Source organism: Ambystoma mexicanum, chromosome 2p, assembly GCF_040938575.1.
Source record: "Ambystoma mexicanum isolate Mex_15411 chromosome 2p, UKY_AmexF1_1, whole genome shotgun sequence".
Lineage (NCBI taxonomy): Eukaryota > Metazoa > Chordata > Amphibia > Caudata > Ambystomatidae > Ambystoma > Ambystoma mexicanum.
In genome coordinates, this window is record NC_090923.1 from 440,662,620 (window position 1) to 440,684,901 (window position 22,282).

A 22,282-nucleotide genomic window follows, 5' to 3' on the forward strand; every position below is an offset into this window, starting at 1 on the left:
ATGCCATCTGTGTGATGGCATGTGTGTGTCACCTGGCAATCACAGGGCAATGTGTGATGCCACTGCCAGGCAGCATGCAGAAAATGTGTTCATCTTCCATCTTTGTGTAATGAGTGTGTGCCATTTGCCTGCCCTTCATACGCAGTGAGGGTGCATGCATGGGAGGGTCTTAGTCATGTGGGACATGTGTCAATCAAGTACTGGTTCTCTTGCTTCTCAGCCCTCATTGTGTGCCATGGTGCTAATGCGGGTTTCCATTTCTTTGTTATTATGTCATTGCAGGGGAAGACGCACCTGATACTGCTGGGGTTGTGGAGATGGTGCAGAGCCAGGAGGGGTCCGAGGGCCGACCAACCACCAGTGAGGGACGTGGTGTGCTGGTGGGTGAAAACCCACAAGTGCTACAGGTTGTGCTCTCAAGGGGTGTCTCTGGCTGCACCTCCCCCGAGCTGTACTCAGCTGTTGACTCGGATGATGAGACCTACGTGCCGTCGCAGGTGAGTGTTCCAGGGAGGGAATCTGTTCTGTCCCACCCACCTGCACCAGGGTCAGAACCCTCAATGGGGATGTCAGTGTTGGCAGCTAGGCCTTTGGTGGTTACGGATGCAGGGTCACACTCCGCGACATCTGATCCTGTTCCTGGGCCAGCAGATCAGAGGGGGAATGCAGTCCTGCAGCCTCAGGCAGTGCCGGCACAGCAAGGCGCAGTCCGCCTTGCCCCAGACAGGTGTGGTGCCCGCCGACGTGGTGGCCGTACGCCACCTGGCAATACCGCATGGGAGCAATCCATTTACGGTATGGCTACCCAACAGGCAGCATCATCCGAGATGATGGCTCAGGCCATGGATAGGGTGGCCACTTCCATTGTCCCCCCTGAAAGGCTGATGGAGCGACTAGAGCAGGCAACCGACTCCATCTGCCAGTCACACAGGGAGGACATGTTGGCGTCCAACAGGAACAGGCGGGCGGCACTGGCGACTCTGCAGGAGGCCATCTCCATAGAGTCCCAGGGCCACAGGGAAGCCCTGAGGCAGGAGCTACATCAACTCAGGACGACTCTAGTTGAGCTTGAGGCTTCAACACACCAAAGGACAGAACAGCAGCTGGAGCGTCTCACCCGTACGCTCTCAGCTGAGATGCAAGCAACGAGTGCGGAGGTCCGGGCATCCCGTGAGTTGTTGCATGGGGACCTCCGCACCCTCATCCTCCAGAACGAGACCTACCACACCCGCATGCTTGCAGCCATGGAGGAACAGAGTAGGGCCTTGCGTGGGCTGCCTCCCATAGTGCAACCACCTCCGGATGCAGCTGCACAGGGTGATAATAGCGACAGCAGTGATACTCCCACAATAGGGTAGCCGTGTGGGCCATGAGCCCATGGAGGTGTTTTTTTTTCCCAGGATCCACACAGGTGGTTTCTGGTGTGCACCCTGACCTCGGACCTCCTGGGTGGCCTCCCCAACCCCCCCGGGCCCTTTAATGGCCATTTTTGATTTTTTTTTATTTTGATTTTTATTTTTATTTTTATTTTTATATTTTTCCCAATTTTTTTGGGACAATTTGTTGGCTTCCGTGGTTCCTGTGGGCATACGCTGCATTGTGGCTGGGCACATGCAGGCTTGTCATGTATTAGGTTCAGATGCCTGGGTTTGAGTCACACACCCCTCCTGCTTCCCGTTTCCATGGGCTTGCAAAGGGTGTGCCCAAGTGACATTGAAGTACATGGTGACATTGGACTCCCACTACATGTGTGGGTAGTCTAGTCAATACTGTGTATACATTCCTAGTGCATATTGCTGTTGTGTTGTACACTGCATGTTGCATTGATGTGTAACTCATCATCTGTGTCTGCCTCCCAATTTGCAGGTCCCTTCCTCATGTCTACACAAGGCCCTCTAGTCTGGAGATGGGGTCCTTGTTGGCAGCAGTGCACCTACAACTCTGCATGGCACCAACACTGTTCAGTTGGAAGTGGTGGGAGTGCAGGCATATCCAGGTGGTGAGACAACTGATTTATTACATTACTGAAGTCATGTTAATGGTAGTACCTGCTCAAGTTTGTTGTTGGTCCTGCATTACAGTGAGCATTTCAGGTGTAGGAAGTTTCAATTGGGGACACTGTACATTGAAACACTTGTCATGTTGTGGGGATTACTTTGTTTACCTGCACATAGCATGACATGGCACGGTGTGTTGTGTGGCGGTGCTGGGGATGGGTTGGGTGACATGGCACTGTCCTCTTGTTGCATTTAGCAAGTGGGTATTCATTTTGGCTGCTTGAATGTGTTTCTTCACAAAACTGCATTGGTGTTGTGTGTGGGTAGGGATGCACACATTGTAACACTTCCAGGTGAACAATCTCAGGCTGATATGCTTTTCACGGTTGAATCTCCAGACATTCAGGATCAGTGTCAGGTTGAGTCATCATTGACTGTCAGATGGAATGTGCCAGGCCAGTGTGCACTCCACAGGGGAGTGAATACTATGTGAAGTAATTAGTCACTAGCTGTGTACGGGCTGCCTCCCCCCGTGCCCTTTCCCCTCCCATGCGCAGTGGCTGTGCATGTGGTTGGGGATGTGGGGCCACCACCATGTCCACGGGCAGGCCCCGGCGTGTTGCAACGTTGTGCAGGACACATGCTGCCACTATGATCCTGCACACTACTGGGGGAGCGTATAACAGCTGCCCGCCAGAACGGTCAAGGGAGCGAAAGCGTGACTTTAGCACTCCAAATGTGCGCTCCACTATGCCCCGGGTTGTAATGTGGGCTGTGTTATATCTTACCTGGGGTGGCGGGGTGGGGTTCCGAATTGGCGTCATCATGTGGGGGCTGAGAGGGTAGGCACTGTCCCCTGTGGAGGTGGTGATTGGTATCATTGGTGGGGTTGTGACCTTGCTCAGTATCCAACATGCATGCATGTGCAGTGGCATACATACTCACCAAGCAGCCATGTATCGCCATGCCGCCCAGCATCTATGTCCCGGCATAGGGTGGACATTCGGTAAATGAAGCTGTCGTGGGTGGACCCGGGATAGTTGGCATATACTGAGGTGATGATTCCCTTGGCATTACATACTACCTGCACATTGATGGAATGCCAGTGCTTGCGGTTCCTATAGATGTGCTCAGATGCCCTGGGTGGACGTAGAGCCACATGGGTGCAGTCGATGGCACCTAGCACTTTGGGGAATCGTGCCACACCGTAAAAATCCTGGGCCGCAGCATGCCTTTCTGCAGGTGTTCTGGGCAGGTATATGTGCCTGCGGACTGATGGGCGTGCAGTGATGATGTCCAAGACCTGGTGTAGGCAGCGTGACTGGGTGGCCTGTGACACCCCACCCACTATGGCACTTGTCCGCTGAAATGATCCAGTGGCTAAGAAGTGCAGTACATTGAGGAACTTCTCCAGGGGGCTGAGTGCTTGGGAGCACAGGGTGGGTGATGTGAGGTCATCCTCCCACTCACTCACCAGGTCCAGTATTATGTGTGGTGGAAACCTGTACCTTCCATACACCTGGTCATCAGGCATCCCGAACAGGCTGGTTCTGGGTGTGAATATTCTGGCCCTGACTCTCCTCCTCCTCCTCCTTTGGTAGCCCACTGCCACTGCTGCTAGGAACGGTATGTTCATCCTGGCATCTGGCTTGTCATTTGATAAGTGCGCAAATTAATGCTTTGCGCGTGTACTAGGCGAGCGTGTGACCCGCGCACCCCTGGAATCTAGTTCCCAGTCCAATAGCGTGTGGAAATTCCCACGCACCACGGGATACAGGTGCGCTGACGTACTTGCGTGTGTAAGTGCCCGCGCACCCCTGAAATACACGTACATAGGCCAATCGCGTGTAAGCGCACTTTTGTCCAATTACACGCGATGACACTCGGACATGCAGTATTTTCACGTGTGCTCCGTCATCACGTGCTGAGTGGGGAACACCCGTGCGGGTCACGTCACAGACGCGCTTACGCGCTGAGGGACTCTGGTCCAATAGAATCGCGTATGCGTGCTGACGCGCTTACGCGCTAAGGGCCTTTCCTCGGATTTCACGCTGACGTGCAGGTTTTTCACCTGCCAAATCACTCCGTATCAAGCTGGCCACCCGAAAACATACGGAAGACCACGCTCCTGCCCAGAAGGCCGAGTTACTGCCCCCCAGTGCCCCGAGCAGCCTCCCACGTGCCATCGGCTGCTGCCTGCCTGCCTGCCTGCTGCCACCGTGCCCTGCCATTTCGTGCCTGCACATCAGCCATCTGCAGGGGTCCAGTTGCTGTGTCCACCCCTGCTAGAACTGAAGACTCCCAACTGGGATTACATCGCTCCACAGCCCAGCTCCAGGACCCAGTTGCCCACCCACACCTGCCTCTGGGGTTGCCATGTCGGGCACTTCCACATCTGGCACCAGTGGCAACCCCAGGCCAGAGGGGCAGAGGGGCACCAGCTTCACTGCCACCGAAGTTGGTGTCCTGGTGGAGCATGTCCTGGGGCAGTATGATGCCCTCTTTGGATCGTCCCCCGCCAGCAAGTAAGGACGGGAGAGGATCTGGGCCGACTGTGTGGTTGCCATCAAGGCGGAGGGGGTGGCAACCCGCAACGTCCTGAAGATCAAGAAGCGCTGGGAGGACTTGAGGTCCAGGACCCTTGTGAAGGCCCGGCGCCTCGTGGAGGGGGGCCGGGGCCACATGAGTTGCATCCAGAAGAGGGTCCTGGAACGCGTACGCCCAGCGCTCCACGCCCAGATCCTTGAGAGGGAGGCCCGTCTGGAGTTGAGCGGTAAGTGTCCAAGCATTACTGTGTGAGACAGGGCATGTTGCGGTGTGCTGGTTCTATGATACTTGCCTGTATGTGTGCCATAGGCCATGTATGCATGTATGTGTGCAGGGACATCATGGTAATGCATGTGCGACCAGTGATGTGTGACCCACGTGGTTGTTGCATGTGTCCAAATGCGGCATGGGGAGCCCTATGCAGATTCTGAACATGAGAGCATGCCAGTCTCTGTACCTGGACATGGGTGGGGGTGAGGGATGGGTGCTGATGCCAGATACATATATGGTAGCCATGTCTGTGTGCCTGACCTGCGTGTCTGTGACTTGTGCATGCCATGGATGCATGACACATGTGTGTGACAATGCACAGATTCAGTGAAGCAGCCAACTTACCCTTGTTTTGGCTGTGTTTGGTGTGTTTGGGGCCAGATGGATGTGACTGAGGTGAAGTGTGTGCATGTGATATGCATGAGCCATGATGCATGTGAGTTGCATATCATTGAATGTTTCAAGAGTCCATTGGACATGCATGGAAATATCCATGGCATGCAGCATGCCTGTTACTGTGTGTGTTTTGCCTGGACTGACCCATGTGTTGTGGAGGGACATGATGGAAGTGTACTTTGACAGTGGTGCTCATCTGCTATTGCTTCCTGTCTAGGGGGCCATTGTGCAGTACCCTGATGCTTGTGTTCTTTGTCTCCCTCTACGCAGCGGCTAGTGAAGAAGAGGGCGGAGACGGCGCTGTGGAGCAAGGCGGCGGGGATGCACCCACGGCTGCAGCGGAAGGCGTGGGTGAGCCCCCACAGGGGCCTGCTACGGCGGGAGACGGTGAGGAGCCATCCAGGTTGGTGGTTTGCACAGAGGAGGAGGAGGCCGCCACTGGGGCACACATGGGGCCTGGTGGGGGCATCCCTGCTGGTGCAAGTGGTGCAGTCCAGGGCCAGGGGCAGGAGGCAACACAGGTCACCATGGAGGGGCCTGTGCATGTCGCTGTCCCTGACCCTGTGAGTGCACCACCATGCACCAGCAGGGATGCCCCGTCCCAGGCCCGTCCGCAGGTAGTGGGGATGTCCATGTCACCTGACTCCCCTCCACCTGCGGACGTGGGAACCCCTGGCCGTGTGGAGAAGGTCCTGATTGGGGTCGCGATGCGCACGGCTGTGATTCGTGATGCCGTGCGTGCTTCCCGGGAGGAGCACGCACGTCATCACGAAGTGCACCGTGCCGACGTGGCCCAATTGGGATCGGCCATGTTCGGGGGTTTCCTGCATGTGTTGGCCAATGTGGCGGCCCTCTCCTCCTCTGTGCAGGCTATCCACCAGTCGTTCTCCTTGCCGTCTTCAGGGCCAGATGCCACCAGGGCCCCCTGTGGAGCTGCCCCGACCAATGCAGCCAGCTCGGTGGGGATCCCATCCCTGCCACAGTTGGTAGTCGGAGGTCCAGCAGGGGTGGACAACACTGCAACTGGACCCCAGCAGATGGAAGATGTGACAGCATCATCAGGCAGGGCACGTGCACGACGGCGTCGGTGGTTTCCATCAGCCTGGATGCCCTCGTGCTGGCAGAGGCAGTGGCGTCGGAGGCAGCAGCGGGCTCGACGTAGGAGGCATAATGGCTCGGGGCCATCAAGATTGGAGGGGCAGCCATCGGCCGGAGGGCAGGGCAACCCTGGGATGGTGGTGTCTTCCGTGTGGGAGGAGTTGGTCCAGCGGATAGGTGCGGAGCGGCAGCGGGCGGAAGAGGAGCGGCTCGCCATGGTCAGGGCGGAGTTCTCCATGCGTCGGGCATTGAGGCGGGCTGAGTGCCTCGAGGAAGCTCGCAGGGAGTTTGAGCTGAACATGGGGTTATCCCTGCGAGACCTCGGGGCCAGGACAGAGTCCCGCCTCCAGGACAAAGACATGGAGTTCGATGATGCCCTGGCCAGCAACATCAACAAGTGAGCCGCAGGACTTGCCCGCTGCCTTTGTATATAGTTATTTAGTTAGTTAGTGTTAGGTTTCCTTTATTTTGTTTTATTATTTTGGACCGCTCGGACAATGGCCACTTTTTTGTATATATTTTTTAGATTAGGTAGTAGTAGGTTTCATTTATGGTGTTGGGCTCATGGACCCTGGAACATTCCTGTATATAGTTTGCTTTTTGTAGATACTTCTTTTTCATTTCTTATTGTGTTCACCATGAGGAAATGGTTTTTCATATTTTTTCATACTACATGATATTGCTTTGGACGACAATTTTTTTTTATTCCTTTTTTTTTTTGATTATGACTTTTGTTCTCGGACATGGACCATTAATTTGCTTATCCACATAGTTGTATGTTTGATTTGTTTACTTATTTTTAATCTATAATACATTTTTTATTTTTACTTTCACTTGTGTTATTTTCTCATTGGTTTCATACATGTCATGATATGTGTTTTGACATTCACTTGCACCCATTGTGTATGTGTGTGTGTCGGGCATGTGTCCATTTACATTGTTGCCATTGGGGTTGTATCATGTAATTGCATTCACTATGTGGGTGGATGCTATCCTTGCCTGGGTGTTTGTGCTGGGTATGCTGCCCATTACTGCCATGATTGTGTATCGTCAGGACCTGGGGCCAGGGGAACATGTGTGGGTGCCTGGTGGAGGTTGCCCCTGCACTGCTGGGGGGTGGGGGTGGTGGGAGACATGAGTGGGGGCCTGGTGGAGGTTGCCCCTGGATGGTGGGGGGTGGGGGTGATAGGGGACATGAGTGGGGGCCTGGTCGAGGTTGCCCCTGCACTGCTGGGGGGTGGGGGTGGTGGGAGACATGAGTGGGGGCCTGGTGGAGGTTGCCCCTGGATGGTGGGGGGTGGGGGTGGTGGGAGACATGAGTGGGGGCCTGGTGGAGGCTGCCCCTGGATGGTGGGGGGTGGGGGTGATAGGGGACATGAGTGGGGGCCTGGTGGAGGGTGCCCCTGGATGGTGGGTGGTGGGGGTGATAGGGGACATGAGTGGGGGCCTGGTGGAGGTTGCCCCTGCACTGCTGGGGGGTGGGGGTGGTGGGAGACATGAGTGGGGGCCTGGTGGAGGCTGACCCTGCACTGCTGGGGGGTGGGGGTGGTGGGAGACATGAGTGGGGGCCTGGTGGAGGGTGCCCCTGGATGGTGGGGGTGGGGGTGATAGGGGACATGAGTGGGGGCCTGGTGGAGGTTGCCCCTGCACTGCTGGGGGGTGGGGGTGGTGGGAGACATGAGTGGGGGCCTGGTGGAGGTTGCCCCTGGATGGTGGGGGGTGGGGGTGATAGGGGACATGAGTGGGGGCCTGGTGGAGGTTGCCCCTGCACTGCTGGGGGGTGGGGGTGGTGGGAGACATGAGTGGGGGCCTGGTGGAGGCTGACCCTGCACTGCTGGGGGGTGGGGGTGGTGGGAGACATGGGTGGGGGCCTGGTGGAGGCTGCCCCTGGATGGTGGGGGGTGGGGGTGGTGGGAGACATGGGTGGGGGCCTGGTGGAGGCTGACCCTGGATGGTGGGGGGTGGGGGTGGTGGGAGACATGAGTGGGGGCCTGGTGGAGGCTGACCCTGCACTGCTGGGGAGTGGGGGTGGTGGGAGACATGGGTGGGGGCCTGGTGGAGGCTGACCCTGCACTGCTGGGGGGTGGGGGTGGTGGGAGACATGGGTGGGGGCCTGGTGGAGGCTGACCCTGGATGGTGGGGTGTGGGGGTGGTGGGAGACATGAGTGAGGGCCTGGTGGAGGCTGACCCTGGATGGTGGGGGGTGGGGGTGGTGGGAGACATGAGTGGGGGCCTGGTGGAGGCTGCCCCTGGATGGTGGGGGGTGGGGGTGGTGGGAGACATGAGTGGGGGCCTGGTGGAGGCTGACCCTGGATGGTGGGGGGTGGGGGTGGTGGGAGACATGGGTTGGACATGGGTGGGGGCCTGGTGGAGGGTGCCCCTGGATGGTGGGGGGTGGGGGTGATAGGGGACATGAGTGGGGGCCTGGTGGAGGTTGCCCCTGCACTGCTGGGGGGTGGGGGTGGTGGGAGACATGAGTGGGGGCCTGGTGGAGGTTGCCCCTGCACTGCTGGGGGGTGGGGGTGGTGGGAGACATGAGTGGGGGCCTGGTGGAGGCTGACCCTGCACTGCTGGGGGGTGGGGGTGGTGGGAGACATGGGTGGGGGCCTGGTGGAGGCTGACCCTGCACTGCTGGGGGGTGGGGGTGGTGGGAGACATGGGTGGGGGCCTGGTGGAGGCTGACCCTGGATGGTGGGGGGTGGGGGTGGTGGGAGACATGAGTGGGGGCCTGGTGGAGGCTGACCCTGGATGGTGGGGGGTGGGGGTGGTGGGAGACATGAGTGGGGGCCTGGTGGAGGCTGACCCTGGATGGTGGGGGGTGGGGGTGGTGGGAGACATGAGTGGGGGCCTGGTGGAGGCTGCCCCTGGATGGTGGGGGGTGGGGGTGGTGGGAGACATGAGTGGGGGCCTGGTGGAGGCTGACCCTGGATGGTGGGGGGTGGGGGTGGTGGGAGACATGGGTTGGACATGGGTGGGGGCCTGGTGGAGGGTGCCCCTGGATGGTGGGGGGCGGGGGTGATAGGGGACATGAGTGGGGGCCTGGTGGAGGTTGCCCCTGCACTGCTGGGGGGTGGGGGTGGTGAGAGACATGAGTGGGGGCCTGGTGGAGGTTGCCCCTGCACTGCTGGGGGGTGGGGGTGGTGGGAGACATGAGTGGGGGCCTGGTGGAGGCTGACCCTGCACTGCTGGGGGGTGGGGGTGGTGGGAGACATGGGTGGGGGCCTGGTGGAGGCTGCCCCTGGATGGTGGGGGGTGGGGGTGGTGGGAGACATGGGTGGGGGCCTGGTGGAGGCTGACCCTGGATGGTGGGGGGTGGGGGTGGTGGGATTCATGAGTGGGGGCCTGGTGGAGGCTGACCCTGCACTGCTGGGGGGTGGGGGTGGTGGGAGACATGGGTGGGGGCCTGGTGGAGGCTGACCCTGCACTGCTGGGGGGTGGGGGTGGTGGGAGACCTGGGTGGGGGCCTGGTGGAGGCTGCCCCTGGATGGTGGGGGGTGGGGGTGGTGGGAGACATGGGTGGGGGCCTGGTGGAGGCTGACCCTGGATGGTGGGGGGTGGGGGTGGTGGGAGACATGAGTGGGGGCCTGGTGGAGGCTGACCCTGGATGGTGGGGGGTGGGGGTGGTGGGAGACATGAGTGGGGGCCTGGTGGAGGGTGCCCCTGGATGGTGGGGGGTGGGGGTGATAGGGGACATGAGTGGGGGCCTGGTGGAGGTTGCCCCTGCACTGCTGGGGGGTGGGGGTGGTGGGAGACATGAGTGGGGGCCTGGTGGAGGCTGACCCTGCACTGCTGGGGAGTGGTGGTGGTGGGATACATGGGTGGGGGCCTGGTGGAGGCTGACCCTGGATGGTGGGGGGTGGGGGTGGTGGGAGACATGAGTGGGGGCCTGGTGGAGGCTGCCCCTGGATGGTGGGGGGTGGGGGTGGTGGGAGACATGAGTGGGGGCCTGGTGGAGGCTGTCCCTGGATGGTGGGGGGTGGGGGTGGTGGGAGACATGGGTTGGACATGGGTGGGGGCCTGGTGGAGGGTGCCCCTGGATGGTGGGGGGTGGGGGTGATAGGGGACATGAGTGGGGGCCTGGTGGAGGTTGCCCCTGCACTGCTGGGGGGTGGGGGTGGTGGGAGACATGAGTGGGGGCCTGGTGGAGGCTGACCCTGCACTGCTGGGGGGTGGGGGTGGTGGGAGACATGGGTGGGGGCCTGGTGGAGGCTGCCCCTGGATGGTGGGGGGTGGGGGTGATAGGGGACATGAGTGGGGGCCTGGTGGAGGTTGCCCCTGCACTGCTGGGGGGTGGAGGTGGTGGGAGACATGAGTGGGGGCCTGGTGGAGGCTGACCCTGCACTGCTGGGGGGTGGGGGTGGTGGGAGACATGGGTGGGGGCCTGGTGGAGGCTGCCCCTGGATGGTGGGGGGTGGGGGTGGTGGGAGACATGGGTGGGGGCCTGGTGGAGGCTGACCCTGGATGGTGGGGGGTGGGGGTGGTGGGAGACATGAGTGGGGGCCTGGTGGAGGCTGACCCTGGATGGTGGGGGGTGGGGGTGGTGGGAGACATGAGTGGGGGCCTGGTGGAGGGTGCCCCTGGATGGTGGGGGGTGGGGGTTATAGGGGACATGAGTGGGGGCCTGGTGGAGGTTGCCCCTGCACTGCTGGGGGGTGGGGGTGGTGGGAGACATGAGTGGGGGCCTGGTGGAGGCTGACCCTGCACTGCTGGGGGGTGGGGGTGGTGGGAGACATGGGTGGGGGCCTGGTGGAGGCTGACCCTGGATCGTGGGGGGTGGGGGTGGTGGGAGACATGAGTGGGGGCCTGGTGGAGGCTGACCCTGGATGGTGGGGGGTGGGGGTGGTGGGAGACATGAGTGGGGGCCTGGTGGAGGCTGACCCTGGATGGTGGGGGGTGGGGTGGTGGGAGACATGGGTTGGGGCCTGGTGGAGGCTGCCCCTGCACTGCTGGGGGGTGGGGGTGCAAGGGGACATGAGCAGGTGTGCAGGGTAGTCCCCTGTTTTGTGGGCTGCCTGCAGGGGCCGTGGAGGGTGTACAGGGAACACCTGTGAGGACCCACCCAGCCTAATCGCGTGTGTAACTTCCCACGCACCCCTGTAATACACGTACCAAGCCAAATCGCGTGTGATAATTCCCGCGCACCCCTGAAATACACACGCCCAGGCTATTCGCGTGTGGAAATTCCCGCGCACCCCTGAAATACACGTAGCCTGCTGTAATCGCGTGTGGGACTTCCCGCGCACCCCTGAAATACACGCGCCCAGCCTATTCGCGTGTGGAAATTCCCGCGCACCCCTGAAATACACGTACCCTGCTGTAATCGCGTGTGGAACTTCCCCCGCACCCCTGAAATACACGCGCCCAGGCTATTTGCGTGTGGAAATTCCCGCACACCCCTGAAATACACGCGCCCAGGCTATTCGCGTGTGGAACTTCCCGCGCACCCCTGAAATACACGCGCCCAGCCTATTCGCGTGTGGAAATTCCAGCGCACCCCTGAAATACACGCGCCCAGGCTATTCGCGTGTGGAAATTCCCGCGCACCCCTGAAATACACGCGCCCAGGCTATTTGCGTGTGGAAGTTCCCGCGCACCCCTGAAATACACGTACCCTGCTGTAATCGTGTGTGGGACTTCCCGCGCACCCCTGAAATACACGTACCCTGCTGTAATCGCGTGTGGGACTTCCTGCGCACCCCTGAAATACACGTACCCTGATGGAATGGCGTGTGGAACTTGCCGCGCACCCCTGAAATACACCTACCCTGATGGAATCGCGTGTGGACCTTCCCGCGCACCCCTGAAATCCACGTACCCGGCCAAATCGCGTGTGAGACTTCCCGCGCACCCCGGTATACACGCACACGTATTTTTTGTCAGCGTGTCCGTGTTTGTGCGTACCCCTTTGCACGTCATTTGTCCTGGAGGGCCACAGTATAGGACATTCATCATGGCAGTATATGGGTGCTATTTGTTGGCGCACCTTTTGGCGCACATTTCTTACAGCCGCAGAAATGCTACCGCCTGCTTTCTTGTGGAGGTCGTGTTTGTGCCTGTGCGCGGGTTTGAGCGTGCGCTTTTTTGCCCTATTCTATTCCATGAATACGTGTTGTAGGCGAGCGTGTGGGCGTTCCGCGCACTTGTGCCCTGTGCTTCCCCCATGACGCCCACGTTTTTGCAAGTTGTTCCCCATTCCGAGTGTTACGCCCGTGTTCCGCCTACTTTTGTTGCGTGCGCCGCGCTATGTGCGAATTTCGCTGTGGCCTGTGCGATTTTCGCTGTGACCTGGCGCATGCTGTTAGATGGCCTGTGCGCCAACGTGCGTGGCGCACTTTTTATCGCACATCCGCTGGTTTTCTCGCGCACGGACTTCCATGAATCGACGTGCGCTGCTTTTCGTGCGATTTTCGCACTTGCACTGCGATTTTCGCTATTCCACTGCGATTCGCACATTTTTGCCCACTTGCGCCGCGCTAATTATTCCATGAATCGGCCTGTCAATGTGTGACCTGGCAAAAACCTCTGTCTGTCTGATCATACAGTTACTCACATATTCAGAAACCCATTCATACAGATTTGGAACCCACCAGTCTTCACTTATCCTTGCAGCCACATGCTCTTTTGATATGTGGGTAGAATTCTGAAGCTGTTCCAATGCCAATTGTAACAATTTCCTTGGCATGAAAACCTTTCCTGTGCTATCATTTTGCCAAACCAAATCAGTTGGGGACAGAGAACATCCTCGATTTTTCCACAGCTCTTTTTTCAACATCTGATCCTTCTACATGCAACTCCGTTGTCTGCAATATTGGGATTACATTGAAGCTTTCTGGCAATGCATATTTCTGTTTGCTCACTTTCTCACTTTCAGCACTGCTATCAGGGGTATTTGTTCTTCATCGCCAGGGAACAGCACATGTGATCCCTCTGGCATATATGCTGCTTATTCTGCTGCTTTGTCTGCCTTTTCATCTCCTAGAGAGATAAAAATATCTTGCCCTCTTGTATGGGCCTTGTACTTTATTAATGCTAATTCTACTGGGAGCAGTAACTTCTCCAGTAATTTTTCTCAGTAATGCTTCAATCAAGACCACTAGTTCTGCCGCTTGTGCAGAGTAATGGTTTGGTAATCGTGTCTGTGAGTACACTATCAACTCCTCCCCTTTGTGTACTCCTTGTCCATACCCTACCACTGTGCCCCGTGGTCTGGTCAATGCTGGAACTCTCATCAATGAAAATCATGTCCCCCTATTCGATTACTTCTAACTTAACTTTGCTCCTGTCGATGCATGCTACGCAGTCAAATACATAATCCCCTTCTTCTACTTTCTCTTCAATTAACTCTGCTGGGTTTATTGTCACCACTTTTATTGCTGGGTTGGTTAGTATTACCTCATATCCTGAAGACCTCTGAGTTGTCAGTGTTGATTTTGTTTTCTCCAGTACGGCAGAAAAGGTATGTTCCACATACAAAACTACTGGACACCCCATGGTTATTGTGGAAGCCTTCTCAATAGCGAATGCAGCACCAGCGAGAGCCTGCTCACATGGGAAATGTCCCTGCATCACTGCGTCCGGTGACCCACTGTAATATGCAAGTGGCTTGTGTCTCTATCCTTTTTTCTGTGTCAGTACTACTGTCAGTCATCACTTTTCCATCTGAATGTGAAAACAGGTGAAACTTTTCAATGTAATTGGGAGTTGCTAACACTGGTGTGTGTGCTAACTCATGTTTTAGTTCATCAAAGCTTTAGCCCATCTCAGCTGTCCATTTTATGTGTGTTTTGTTTTTCTGTGCTTCCCTTAGTGCGTGCAAGAATGGCCTGGTGTATGTGGAGTAATTACAGACCCATGCTCTGCAATAGTTGCACAAGCCCAAAAATTGCTGCATCTCTTTTACGGTTTTTGGTCCTGGAGTCGTGTATGGCCTCTACTCTTTCTGGTGTTATTTTTCTCCCCTCTTCTGACACAATCTCGCCATGCACACCACCTCTTTTTGACAGTATGGTAAATTATCTCTGTCCACTTTGTATCCTTTGTCTGCTAGTGAAGTCAGGAGTGTCATCGAGTGCCGTCTACACTCCTCTTCTGTCTTACTTCACACCAATAAGTCATCAACATACTGTATTACTGTGCTAACAACCTGCAAATTGCTCAAATCCATTTAAATCACTCTGTTGAAGATGCTAGGCCCTTTGCAGTACCCCTGAGGCATTCTAGGATGTTAGAACTACATACTGCAATACATACAGGCGGTGAGATACCTGGAGTCTGTGTGTAGTGGATGGAGAAAAAGACTTTCTTTAAGTCAACTACTGTGAAATAGTGTGCCTCCATTCGAACACTGCAAATAAAGCATTGCACGGTTGGTAACCAATGGATACTCTGCCTCAATAATGTCATTCAGAGTGTGTAAATCCTATATAAAACACCACGCCTCTCCCTTTGCTTTCTTAATCGGATAGATAGCTGTGTTGCAAGGTGATAAACTCACCTGTATTATGCCTTGCTGCCATAGTGCATGCAGTGTCTCGTATATACCCTCATCTGCTTATCAAGAAAGTGGGTACTGTTTTACTCGTGGCAATAGTGCTCCTTCTTTCAACCTGATGTGTACTGCCCCAGCACCTTTTAGTATTCCTACATCATTGGGTCCTGTTGTCCATTAACTTTTGGGGCATGTATTCCAAATCTTCCTGCAAGTATTGTGCTTTCTGTTTTGTTGTCTGGGTCATCTTGGGCACTTCCGTTTCTGTTATATGTACTGGGAACGGTAGGTTTAGTTTGAACACTACTTCTCCTTCATCATTGTCTTTTGTTGCAAACAACTATGTGCCACTTACTCCTGTCAACGTCAGCGTGGGGTCAGTACATAATATTGAGCACTATTCCATGTTTTTCTTATCAGTGGCAACTAGTATAATCATGTCTTCTCGTACCACTACTTCCTACAACTACAGTATAGTGTTTGGGTCTGAGCTAACTGAGGAGGGACAGTAAGGCCTGAACAAAAATGTGTTTTGGACAGCCGGAACACCTTCCCTTCAATCTTTGGCAACCATCCCAACAACACGCTTGCTCCGTATACAAACACCTCTATATGTGTGGGTATCCCTCTCATTGTGTTTTGTGCATAGTATGCCTGAATGGTTACTGCCACCGAGCTGGATACATTCCTGGTGTGGTGCACACCATCCCTTTCTGTGAAAATGAAATTGTGGTATTCAGTTTGCTGAAAAGTTCCCTCTCTAGAATTTTGATAGGAGTGCCTTTTGAATACAGCAAATGTGCTGCAATATGCTGTATCCCTATTGTCAAGGGTACACCTTTTGTCAGAGAAACTTTCAGAATTGTCCCCGAAAAGCAGTGTGGGCCCAAACTTTTATAATGGAAATCCTTTTTCCTTGATGCATGATCTAGTTGCTCCAGTATCTTTGAGAAAGGGAATTCCACTCTTTCCTATCTGAACTGCTACCTCGGGTTCCTCCTTTGTGTCTTCAGTTACTACTGGAACAGGACACACTTCCACTCTCTGTGGGCACCTCTATTGGAAAATGTGTTCCCGGATGACATAAATGGGTTACCACCAACCACTGTCTATTGGGGCACAGTATTATGTCCCAATAGGGTTACCCCTCCTGGGATTTGTATCTGCACTGGTACCTGGAGTATTTTCACTGCACCTTGAGTTCCTGACATTTCCCCATTTTGTACCAGCACTTGTCCCTGGGTAGCAATACCCTGTGTTTGTACGGGATGTACCTGTAATTGCTTTTGATACAGCATTATATGCACCTGCTGTGGAGTCTGTTGCATGTATGTCTGCTGTGGTTAACCTTCCTGTGCAATGAGTGTGCATGTTCATGCAAAATGTCAAAAATTCTCACATGTGAATCACTGTACTCCAAAACTTGGAGTCATTTCCCTGTATTCCATTCCCGTTCCACGTGCATGGTATTCTCTCCCAGCCTGATCCTGTGCTATGTACCCATTTCCTCCGCATGACTGCATAAAAAAGTGCTGCGGCTGCTGCACGTTTATGAATGCTGGTTGCTGCTGCATCTATGCCGTTCCCCACTGCTGGTTGGGTGGCACCTGAGTGCAACCTCCTGGCTGCATTACCGTGGCCACTGGAAGCCCCCTTGCTGAGCTTGTGAAATGACTACTGGCCCTGTGAGTACTGCTCCCTCCTTGTGTATTTTTGAATGTTCTTTCTGGACCAATTAGTTTTATGCTTTGGTTGCATCATCGATTGTCTCCTTATCCTTCTCCTGTTTTCTTTACCAATAGTATACAATTGTTGCCTGTTCCTCAGGCCACCCCTTTGCCTTGATTCCCACTATCTTTTCTAAAGAGACCCGCACATATGTGGGGAGCCCCCTCACTAGAATGTATGTAGAAGGTATGTACTCGTCCCATGACTGTTTATTTTCCTCTGTCCACATTTCTTGCATGGATCATATGTATTCCACGGGATCCTCATCAGGCTTAATATATAACCCAAGTCTGAGGTGTCTGGATACGCCCCACTCAGAGCCTTCCACACATGTGCTTCATAGTTGTTGAAGGGTGCGCCATCATGTATATTAGAGATAAACTTTACCCCAGTGTATTCAGCCTGATGCCATATTTTGTCACTTCTCTCCCTGACCAATACTGCCAATACATATTTATGTCTCCTATGGCCAATGGGATTTTCACTGTCTCTTTTTAAAAATCATAAATCCACTTGCCTGCCCCTGCCATCAATGAATGTAAACTGTAAACTAAATTGTCCTTGTCCATTGTGTGCTATGGTGTATAATGAACAATGCCCCTCGCTTTCTGTAAAAGGGGCAATTGCGTGCAAGCTCTGTGTTTATTGCCACATTGTGGCCTCTTCACTGCCTCTATTCTGGTTTTCCTCCCTAGTCACCCAGTGATTCTTCTGTTTCCTCCTCTTCTCTCTCATCTCTTCTCCTTTCCCTTCTTCTGTCTGTCAGACTATGGGCCCCATTACAAGGTCGGCGGTAAGGGGTTAACCGCACTGGTAAGGATGCTGGTGCCATTAACCCCTTACCGCCGCATTACGAGGTCCCTTAGCGGGTCCAGCTAAGGGCGGCTGGTTTTAGGGAGCTAACAACGGGCCTGTTATTAACGGGCCCGTTGTTAGTTCCCTCCCCATTCCCATTGAGCCCTATGGGGGCACAAATGGGAATGGGGATGGGTTCCCTGAAGGGGGAAATACCAGGTCCTCCAAGGTTGGAATGACCCGGTAAGTCCCCATTCAGGGAACCCGGACCTGGTATGCGGTATGGGGGTAGCCATGGCGCTAATGTGTCTCTATGTGGTCATTCCCATGATCGCTGTCACTGCTATCGTCCCAGTCTGATATGGTGTTCCCTTTGTCTGCCGTATCAGTTCCACTGTGGTCTGAGTCGTGTCCCCACTTGCCTATTTTAAACTTTATGCAACCTGCTTTCCACCCCTGGTTATTGGCTCCCTTCTCGTGTATCTTTCCTTTCTCCTCTATTTCCCTTTACATTGTTTTTTTCTGCCACCTTGAACACACTGTCCAGTTGCTGCAGTTTATGTCATTTAAATATGTCATCTTCCATTTTCTCGTACAAAATGCTTGTGTCGCCTTCTTCTTTCTTTTTATGTGTTCCTTCCTTCTCTTGAGATATTCATTTAGGATTCGTATACACTGCAGCTGGTTTTATTAACAGGTATGTTGTATAGCGTCAGGCGTTGCACTTCCCTGTTACTCTTCCTCTTTGCCTTTCTCTGTCTCTTTTTCCTTTTAGTCGTACAATTTCCAAAGCCCCAAAATGTCCTCTCTCTTTTTAAGCTTTGCTCCTTTGTATGAGCTGCCAAGTAGGAGTACCAACTTTCTATAATGTCTTTATCGAACGTCCCCTCTCTGGGTTATTCTTTATAACACTTACCCACTGTGTTGTGCACCCACTCGAAATGCACATGTTGTTAAACGGACCATCAATCCAATAGAATGACATTGCCTCCGCCTTATATCTTTCTATTTGAATTATTCTCCTCTCCCTTTCCTTTCCTTACCCTGATTATTTTAGACCTTCAAACTTCTACTCCCACACCCTCACTGGACCATTATTAGCTCAAGCTGTTTGTACTGGCCAATAGAGGCTGTCCTGCACTCCTCCCTGACTACCCATGCCTCGGTAAAACGGTAGCATTTATCAGGGGTCTCCTCGTAGAACTCGCCAAAAAAATAAATGGATTCGTTTTTATTAAGGATTTTAATTCGCAGATGAGAAAGAGCCCCCTCCCCTTTTACAGTGCTACTCTTGCCGCTGATAAGTGTGTTAGTTATACCACATTGAACTTGCATCTACTATGTAAGAAAAAATCATAAACAGTAGAATTTGCAGAGCAAGCATCTATATTATGTCTATATTTTTCTCCTTGTAAATGTGCTGTTTTTTATTTTATGCAGGTAAGATTTCTATGGAAAAGTTTCACTGAATGTTCTCTGTTTGCTCTTTATGTATAATCAAAGACAGTTTATATTATTCCTCTAGCTGCTGCTTGCTTCTAGTAGTTTGAACCTGTGTCATCTCTTCTTTACCTTCAGATTCAATGAGTTGCAGAATGAGCATTCTCTCCTTTGTAGAGTTTGATGTCACCAAGATGCAGCCAGGCTCTTCTCTGTGCACCTTCACCGAAGTGGGCCTCACCTCCTTTACAATATATGGACCCTAAAACACGGTTTACGCCAGCGCCTTCTGAACCTCTTAATGAGCACTCTGTCTCCACAGTACATTGCTAGCAGTTTTAGCAGTTTCAAAATCAATTTGATCATGGGGCCTCATTACAATTTTGCCGGTCCGGAAACAACGGTGCCGGTCTGCTACGAGCACCGTTGGTACCGGACTGGCAAAGTACAAGTTTTGCTCCCGGGTGCCTTTCTGCCCGCCAGGTCTGACCTGGCGGGCGGACTGGCACCCATGAGCAGTCCTCGGCAGATGCACCGGCACCATTCAAGAATGGTGCCGGTGCATCCAGCCTCCCCATTCCCATTGTGTCTAAAGGGACTCAAATAGGAATGAGGAGTAATAATTACCGGCACCCAGGAATGGGGATTTACCGGGTCCACTGGGGCTATAATGCCCCGGTACGTCCCCATTGCTGGGTGCCAGTAAATTCATGACTCCGGTGGCAGCATTGCCGGTATTTACTCGCGGGGTCATAATGACCCCTATTGTCTTGATCACTCTTCTTTGACCTCTCCTGCCGAGAACAACGTTATTGAGACATAAAAACAACACGTGCCATCCTAGAAGTCAAATAATCATGCATTTAATGTCCAAGTAGGTTAGATAAGCAATGGGCATCAGTTTACACTTGAGTGGGAGCAGAAAGAAGACACATACAGCATCCCATCACCAACTCGTGAGGAGTCAGGTGATGGTCTGAGCCAGGCTGATTGCATAATGGAAATAGGACTTAGCATAGACAATGGAGCCATCTTCTTTTCTGATACACTTTTAGCTTGGCTATATGCTCCTTTAGGAGGCCATTGAGGCACTCACAAATTTTGTTTGAATGCAGGTGATAAGCGCAAGGGCATGTATGCTTAATACCCAATAGGACTGTGATGTTCTCAAACACTTTGTTTACAAAATGTGGTCCATTATCAGATGGCAGACTGTGCACACTCCCCACGCTGGGAAGACCTCATGTGCAAGGAACTTTGCAGAACATGTGGCATCAAGATGTGCGCATGGACCAGCCTCGATCCATCAAGAGAAAGGACACACAACTATTAGAATCAATCTGTAGCTGTTACAAACTTAGAGCATATCCACATAGTCGATATGCAAATGTAGGACAGGGCATTGCTCCTCTCACTGTTCACAGGGTGTGCCCCGTGGTACACTGCTGAGAGAACAAACAGTTTACAATGAAAGCAGCAGCATGTTCCGTCAAATTGAGTACATACCATTCTTCTGAGATTAGAGCTGCAAGCATCTTTTGTATAGTATGTGCTGGGTAATGTAGTTGATCTGATGCTGTAATAAGTAATCCAAGGGGCTTAACTGGTTTTCCGGTGCTGTTCTGCCATCACATGGCATCTGTGGGGGACAATGAGCACCCTCTATGCTTCCACAATGCTTGCTCTTCTGTTGGGGCTTGTTCCTGTAATTCAATCATTTGGGCTATAGGCAATGTATTAAATCATTATTTCATTGTCATGTTTCATGTACATGTGTATTTATTGGGTGATGTGTCAAATTTGGATATTTCAGGGACATACACTGCTTTCTGGCTTCTAAGTCAGTGGCTTCTTTGCCAAGGGAAACTAAATCTATGCCTTTAGTATGCTCTGCCCACTTCACCACAGCAATGGCCATTGGGAGCTGTAGTGCATGCATAAACCTGTCCAATAATTGTGCATGTTGCACTGGCATGTCAACTGTGCATAAGAAGCCACACCTGTTCTAACGTGACAATCTTGCATGTACTGTTGATGTAATGTAGGCAAAGCCAGAATATGCTGTTACTGCCTCATCCTTATGTGTTTCAAGTGCCAAAACAAGCGCTACCATTTTACTCCTTGCACTGAAAAATGCAGAGGCAATATCACACTTGCCACTCTCACAAAATTGCCATTCTATTTTACATCTACCACTGCAGTCTCTGTGTGTTTTTCACCTGTGCTCTGTTAAATTGATGATGTACCATCAATGAAGAGGATTTCCTCCTACAAGGGCATTTTTTGTGTGTGGTATCTCATTGTGATAGTCAGTATACTTGGTGCAATCATGCACGTACTCCCCTTCCTCTACAGGCTCTGATATGAATCTTGCTGGGTTCACTACTCTGCACCTAACAATCTTGATTGCTGGATTTAATATAATCACCTCACTTCAAAAAGGTGCTGTACATATTGCCATTTGTAACTCACCAAAGGATTCTATCATTTCACCTGTCCAGGCTTTGTCACTGTCATCCTTCTGTGCGTTTTTGAGTCCTTTTAAGAGGGCTCTGACATATCTACTGTATTCAAAGACCAATGCTCTGCAATAATTACAAAGACACAATTTGTCCTTGGCTACTTTCTTCCCCTTCTGTGCCAAGACTGTAATCAACTGTATTGAGTGTTTTCTGTACTGTTCCTCTGTCTCGATGCAAACCAAAATTGAATCTACATATAGTATCACAATACTGTAAAGGTGTCCATTCCAGAGATCCATCTGGAGCACTCATTTGAAAATTGAGGGGGATTCACAGTACCCTGGAGGTAACCTTGTATGTTTCCACTTTTTGCTGCAATAGGAAAACGGAGTCCCGTGACTTCTCATGATAACTAAGGCTTATGTTAAACACTACTTAATCATCTCATGCATTGTCTGGAAGCAACTCTCTGCCATATCGGTCAATCTAGGTTCTTCGATGAGGGCTACCACTTTTCTCCAATTTGGTCCCTCATCATCTAGCCCATGTAGAATCACCCTGTCAGCTCTCACTATTGCTGCCTTTAACTCAACCAATCACTTGTCTCTCTTCCTCATTTATAGGTCCTTCCAGCCTGGACAAAAACTCTGTGGGTAATTGTAACAGTGTGCCTCTAAACTTGGGAAGCCATGCTAACAATATGTGTACTTGTAAAGGAATACTTCTGGGTTTAATGGCAAAGCCATGTGTGCTTTTTAGCCGTAAAATGCTGATATCAATGTCTTTGCATTTATGTAATGAATTCCTGGAGTGGAACATCTTATACCCTTGTCAGTGAAGGATATTGTCATGTTAATTGTGCTTATCAAGTCTCTCCCTAGTATGTTAACTGGTGTCTTATGGGAATACAATAATGGCATGGAGAGGTCATGTTGCCCTATGGTGAGAAGTAAGTCATCAGTAAAAGGAACCATACTCGTCACCCCTAAAAAACCTTGTGCATTCATGACAATGCCTAACATTAGGTACTTCCACTCATAACACAGGATATGGTCGCTCCC

At 52.9% G+C, this 22,282-nt stretch overlaps 1 long non-coding RNA gene across 1 annotated transcript in view; it reads left to right on the plus strand.

Moving 5' to 3' along the window:
- LOC138566470 (uncharacterized) overlaps window positions 1–20,516 on the plus strand; it is a 37,098-nt gene extending 16,582 nt beyond the window's left edge. The window contains exon 2 of the long non-coding RNA XR_011301941.1: window positions 18,898–20,516. This is a non-coding gene — a long non-coding RNA (uncharacterized lncRNA). The remainder of the gene's footprint in view (window positions 1–18,897) is intronic.
- The last annotated feature ends 1,766 nt before the right edge of the window (window positions 20,517–22,282 follow it).